General features: G+C 41.4%; 1 pseudogene; it reads right to left on the reverse strand.

Annotated features, from left to right (window-relative positions):
- Positions 1–4,765: 4,765 nt before the first annotated feature.
- On the reverse strand, positions 4,766–5,539 carry LOC101979114 (annotated as a pseudogene).
- Between the last annotated feature and the right edge of the window lie 1,429 nt (positions 5,540–6,968).

Consider the following 6,968-nt stretch of genomic DNA (forward strand, 5'->3'; position numbering starts at 1 on the left):
TAAATTACGTCACCTCACCAGCTTGCTCCACCCGCCCACCCAGTTGTGCCCTGCTCAGGACTGGGATGATGTCTGTGGCACATGTTACCACTGAGGGTCATGCAGAAGTCAGTCGATGCCGAAGAATAGGTCTCTACAACTGATGGCTTCTGGTGAAAGCATGGTATTTAAGGGTCAGGCCACTGAGAATTGGACCATGCTCCAGCGAGAATATAGGTAACACAAAGTAGACTTTTTCTTTTTTGATTTTTGATTCTCTTTACTTCTTTTTGGGGGGTTATGAGGAGGATGAACACGGATGGACTGTGAAGGCATTGTGATCGGGTGTATGATGGGAAACTCCCAGAGAATCAATAAAAATGTTACATGGGGAAAAAGTGTTAAGGGCTAAATGCTAAAAACAAGCAGAGAAGGAGGGCAATGTGCAGAGACTGAGAAACTTTGGAGCACTCAGTCCTAATGGGGTGTTTACACCAAACCTCTCCCCATCTCAGGGTTCCTGGATCTATGGGGAAGAGGAGGCAGGAAGACTGTGACAGCCCAAGGGATGGATGACTCCAAGGAAACTATCTTCCAGTCATGACTATGAACTCACAGAGACCGTGACAGCATGCACAGGAGCTGTACAGGCTTGCTAGACAAAACCCCAGCATGGAGAAGGGCAAGTGGGCACAAAGCCCACCTCTAGCCCAGAAGCTGTGTGCAATGGTTACGGTGGCCTCCCATGGAGTATCATGCGGTATATCAACCATATTCATGGCAGGCCAACACGATGAGCTTCTTGTTTGGTTCTTATTGTTTTATCTTAATGGTTTTTGTTTGTTTGTTTTGGGGTTTTCTTTCTTAGTTTTTTTTTTTTTTGAGAGAGTGTGTGAAGGGTGGATAGGGAGGTGGGGAGAATATGGAAGTAGCTGGGGGGGGGGAACAAAATATATGAAAAAAAGCTAAAATGATCCCAAATCTGGACAATAGAAGTTCTTGAAGAAAAACAGAATGTCTTTATTAACCAATATTGTTCACAGCATAGAGAGGGGAATCCCACATCAGGTAATAAAGCAAACAGTGGAAAAAAAATATAATTTAAGGGTATTTCCTAAAGCAAAATGTTGAAGCCTTAAACACTTTTTTTGATTGTTTACTTTCACTTTTGAGACAGTGTCTCACAATGTAACCCAAACTACAGTTCATAATCCTTCTGCCTCAGATTCCCAAGTACTGAGATTATAGGTTTAAACTACCACACCCAGCTTTTTTAACAGTCTAAGTAGAAGAAGAAAAATTCCCTGGGCATCTATCCCAAAGGGGGCAGAAAATTAGATTACAATCAGACATTTTGACAGCAATGTTTTATGGCAAAGGGAAACAGAATGGCATATTTAAGATTTACATAAGTAACACATATTTAAGATGTTACCCAAAGAACATTATTCAAGATTTGCATCTAGCAAAACATATCTTCAATTATAAAAAGTGTGTGTAAACTATTAGCATTATGTGAGAACTTTGTGAGTGTCATTCCTATGAGTAGTTCTTTAGGACTCTACTAAATAGGACAACACAGTAAGACAACAAAAATAACCCAGGGCCAATGAGATGGTTTGATGAGTCAAGAAATTTTGGAACCAAACCTTCCAAGTTGAGTTCAATACCTAGGACCCACAAAGTGAAAGAAGACAGACAAGTCCTAACAGATGGAGCTTTTACCTCCACGTGTGTACTGTTACATGCATATACATATACACACAATTAAAGAAATGCAATCACTTTAAAGAGAAACTCAACAGCAATGAAATGAGCTACAGATGGATTGATTATGTACATCAAATACATAATTACTTGTAAAACTAAGACTAAAGATCAAAAAGTAATAATTATAAGTTATGCTATAATATAGGTTTAAAATGGAGGAATAGGGGCTGGAGAGATGACTCTGTCATTAAGAGCATTGCTACTCTTGTAGAAGAATGGGATAAGGTCCTAGCACCCACATGGCAATCAGAACCATTCATAACTTCAGTTCCAGGGCATCCGAAGCCCTTTTAAGGCATCTTCAGGCACTGCATACTCATGGTGTCTATACATACATGCAGGCAAACATTCATATACATAAAAAGCAGTGAATCTTTTCTAAGTAGAGAAGTACAAATAGAGGCTATACTAAAATGCTTTTTAACTGTTTCTAGTAATAATTTTTGGTGGTAATATTAGATATTAATAATTTGTTGCTCTGAGACTATGACATGCAGTGTTGCAGGATATCCTTATTCTCTTACCTCTTGAATCTTTGAGAACCAAGACTCATGGTGTAGAAGAAAAGAGACGTGGCTATAAAGGAGGCTAAATAAAAGTCCTACAGACAGGAAACTGAATCAAACATGGCAGCATAAACTTCAGAGGTATTTTAACTTTAAGGACATATTTTACTTTATTATATAGCATGTAATTTATTTTTAATACTACTATATTTTTTGCTTCCATAAAGAGTCCAGAAATAATGTGGTCCTAAAGCATAGTCTTGAAACATCATTTACTACAAAGTAAACCAGAGCTTCTAGGAAGAAGGAACAGATGAGTTTAGGTTTGGGGCAAGATCTATTTAAAACAAACAAGAATATGTTGCTGTATCAGATAGAAAGAACACTAACAAAAGTCCCTAGCATTGTGACACAGGATGCAACCCATCGAGGTTCTGAAAATAGAACAATTTGAATTTCAATGAGATAAGTATTTCAACGAGTTGAGACCTATCAAGTGTTTATATAGTCATCTATTTATAATATTAAAAATACTTGTCTACTTTAGGATGACAAGGAACTAATCCATCATTGGAGAAACTTTTAAACTAAGGAAAACCCAAACATTTATCTTGTCCTTCCTGCATATTCTGTATTACTGACTCACCAAATTCGAGATGAAAAGAAGCAGCTCTTGAAAAATCATTCCGATTAATGAGAGAAAACAAAATGGCAAAGCATTTCTGTATTTCATCATTTTTTCAGCCTTACAAATTAATTCATGTGAACAATGGTGACATTTCATAAGGGAAACAACACAACTACCTGCAGTCTTATAGGAACGACCTAACCTGGGTTTGTTCAAGTATCTGGGTCTAGTTTTCAAGGAATCCAGAACACAGAGGACCATGATAAGCAGCACCTCAAACAAAACTAGAGCATGGGGAACGCTTGGGAGGATCAGCTGATTAATTGTGGAGGAAATAAAAAAGAATTGGTCCAGACTAAACTATAGAGTGTAAGGACTGAACTATAAAGTATAAGGCTTCAACATGGATAAGAACATCACACAAGAACATAAGAAAAATACTACCGTAAGTCAATGAATGGCCAGTTCTGAGCCCATACTAAAATTGCAGGAGTGGATGGTGGTGTTCCTGGGTCCATTTGGTCCCTGGTTGGTGACACTGTTTGGGAAGACTCAGGAGGGTAGCCTTGTTGAAGAAACGATGTTACTGGAGGCAGGCTTTGAGAATTCAAAGACTAATGCCATTCTAAGTCAACTCTTTCTCTGCTTCTTACTTGCAGTTCAAAATATGAGTCCTGGCTTCTGCCTCTGCCACCATGCCATTACTCTACCATCATGGACTCTAACCTGCTGTACCTATAAGCCCAAATAAACTCTTTTAAAGTTGCCTTGGACATGGTGTTTTATCACACCAACAGAAACAACTAATATTCTGTGTGATGACTACAATAAAGGCATTTGCCTTACCACATGTCCCCAGGCTGTAAGAGAAAGAAGATGAGACGAGATGAAGCCAGATGAAAGTCTAAGACTCAGATTGAGAGGAGTTTGAATTATAAATTGAGAAGATGAAGATACAGTATGAAAATAAAACAAACATTTGTTTGACAGTTTTGGTGTGCTATTTTAGCAAATGGAGAAATAAGATTGAGCATGTGGATGGTGGTGTTAGTGGTAATAGTGGTGGTGATGGTAATGATGATGGTAATGATGGTGGTGACGGTGATGATGATGATGATGATGATGGTGATGATGATGGTGGTGGTGATGATGGTAATGGTGATGATGACCGTGAAGGTGATGATGGTGGTGATGATGATGATGGTGGTGGCGGTGATGGTGGTAATAGTGGTGGTGATGGTGGTGGCAGTGATGATGGTGATGATGATGATGAAGGTGATGATAGTGATGATGATGATAACAATTATTAGGATACATTTAACATTTACCATGAACCAGACACTGTACCCAGCACTTTCTCTGCATTATCTCATGCCATCCTCACAATAGCTTGGCGAGATGAGCACTATATTCATCTGTGTAGCTAGCACTGTGGTAGAGCACTTGGCTAGCATGTGCAAATGTGTGAGAGCCTTAGATTTGACCCCCAGCACCACAAAAATAAACCAACCAACCCAACAAGCAAACTATAGCTTAGTACTTTATTCAAAAACACATAGCTAGTAAGTGGTGAGACCCAGATTTGCTCCTCCATCTTACTAGATTTCAAAACTGTGAAGTATTGGGTATGTCTCAAAAACTTAATTTCTATTTCCTTTTGCATCTCTTCTCACTAAGAATGTTTCTGAAACTCTTGTTTACTTCATTTTTTTAAATTCTCACTTTTAATTCACTTGGTAGACAATTGATAGTGCCCACTAGGGGCTAAGGCTGTCTATACTCAGACAGATAGGATACTTGTTCTCACGAAGTCCAACAGAACCAGTAAGCAAGAAAATGTCAGACCGTGGTAAATGCTGAGCAGGAAGTCATGCAGATGCATAACAGGAAGAGAATTTTTTTTTTTTAGGAAGGCCACTGACTTTATTAATCTAGAAATATTTATAAGGAGAGTGACTATTTTTGCCAAAAAAGGGGGGGGGGGAGGAGCCAAAGGACATCCAACAGATGGTGAAGGGAGGGAGAAAGGGGCCAGAAATCCATTCAGGAAAGCTGGTAGCTGTTGCCATCGACCTGCAGGGGGAGGAGGGGCAAGGCATGCAAGGGCAAGAATTCCAAAATGGATGAAATGCTGTGGGGAAGAGAACTCCCAAAAGACCCCCGGAGTACAAAGGAGGTGACTGACAACAGCAATCTTTTCCTTCATGGGGACAGGGAGGAGCCCCACCCAGCTGCTGACTCTGGAGACTCGATTCTGTGGCTGGGGGGACTGAGGAGTCCCCAGAGTGCACTACAAGAAGGCATGGCACCATTCTCGAAGGCACCCAAAGCAGTCCCGGGACTGCTTGGCATTGGCACCACACGTGTCTTTCAGCCATTCTCGGAAGAGGTCTTCGTCTTTCTTTAGCACCAGAAACTGGCCAAGAACCACATAAGCCTTATCAAAGCCCCTTTCCTCCAGCTTCTTGCTCAGGACTTCACCAATCCCGGCCAGGCTCCCCACTGGCTTTTCCCCCATGGGCTCTGCCACGAAGAAGTCTCCGTGCTTTGGGGAAGTTGTCATCTTGATCAGGTTTAACTGGCAGCTCTGGCTCTGGTAACGGCTGCTCGCGCTACTCGGCAGCTCCCGCCGATACCTCAAGCTACTAGAACGTTCTTCGACTTCCCAGGGAAGAGAATTTTTAAGTAGGTTTGTTGGTGTGTTTAGAGGAGGCATCCTTGGGTAGTTTCATAGTTTAATGAAAATTTTAGAACCTGCCGGGTAAAACTGCAGGGAAAGAAACTTCCAGGTAGCCGACAGGCAGCAATTTGGCTGACAGAGAGAGGTGATCAATGGGTGGGGGCAGTGTTTAGTGTTGTGGCAGAAAAGCTTGACAAGGACAATGAAGGAGAATCTTAGCAGGTGACTGCTAATCCCTCATTCGGTTACTCCAGAGCTTTGTGTGGGGGAGTGGAACGTTCCCTTTCCTGTTGGTTCAGTCTAAACTCCATTCGCTGCTGCAAGGCCATGCACCTGCTCTCCCCTAGCAGAAATCAGGTACTTTCCACTTCCTGCCCTTTGCTTCTCTGACCTTGAGGTAGGAATCTTCAGCAATCCACCAGCATTCACGCAGACGCCAGGGCAGAGCAGATGACATCTGTAAGTCCGCCCCAGAGGTGCGAGGGATAAGACCCATTAGACACTCGCTTCCTTTCAAACCCCTCAAAGACAGTTGTGCGGCACATAAAGCTCCTTGAGTCATCTTCAATTGTGGACACCTCCAAAACATAACTTTGCCTTCACCTGTAACCCTCTGATGTCAATAAGTTCTTTGTCCAAATAACAGCCCCAAGCACGAGTGTTTAGTGTGGGCTTTACTTTTGGGGGCAAATCATCAGTGATTTTTCTCACACGGCCACCAAATACCTCACAGAAGCAACTTACTAGAGGAAAGATTTATTTTGACTTACGGATTCAGAGGATTTCGGTCCATCGTGGTGGAGAGAGTGCTGGGGGAAGAGCAATTTAAGCTGGAGCACCAACAGGAAGTCATATCACATCCAAAAGCAGAGCTCTGGGAGCCAGAACCAGGAATGGGCATGACCTACAAAGGCCCACCCCTAGTAATCTAGTCCTGACAACCAGACCTCACCCCTGAAAACTCCACAGCCATCAAACTAGTACCACAAGCTGAAAGCCAAGCCTTCCAAACATGAACTCCTGAGGGACATTTCAAGTTCAAACCATAATAAAGGGCTAGCATTTGAAAACAAAATAAAACAACAGTAACAACAACAACAATAACAGAAAAACAGAATAATGTATTCAGTTGTAATGAATGCTGTCAAGAAGTCAAGGATCCATAGGACATAGCTGGGTGGGATTATTGGGAACCTGGGGTCAGATGGTTGGTTTCATATTGTCGCTGTACATCAGAAAACTCCTACTACAAATGCAGAGGACTTTTCAGAAATAGTACACTTTAAAATAATTTTTCTCAAAACAATGTAATATATTATTTAATTTATTACAAATATAATCTCATATTTACAACAGACGACCATTTTCCCTATCAGTGTGTCAGAAGAAAGTTGTGAGTCTGTTC

This window comes from Microtus ochrogaster, chromosome 19 (genome assembly GCF_000317375.1).
Source record: "Microtus ochrogaster isolate Prairie Vole_2 chromosome 19, MicOch1.0, whole genome shotgun sequence".
Taxonomy (NCBI): Eukaryota; Metazoa; Chordata; class Mammalia; order Rodentia; family Cricetidae; genus Microtus; species Microtus ochrogaster.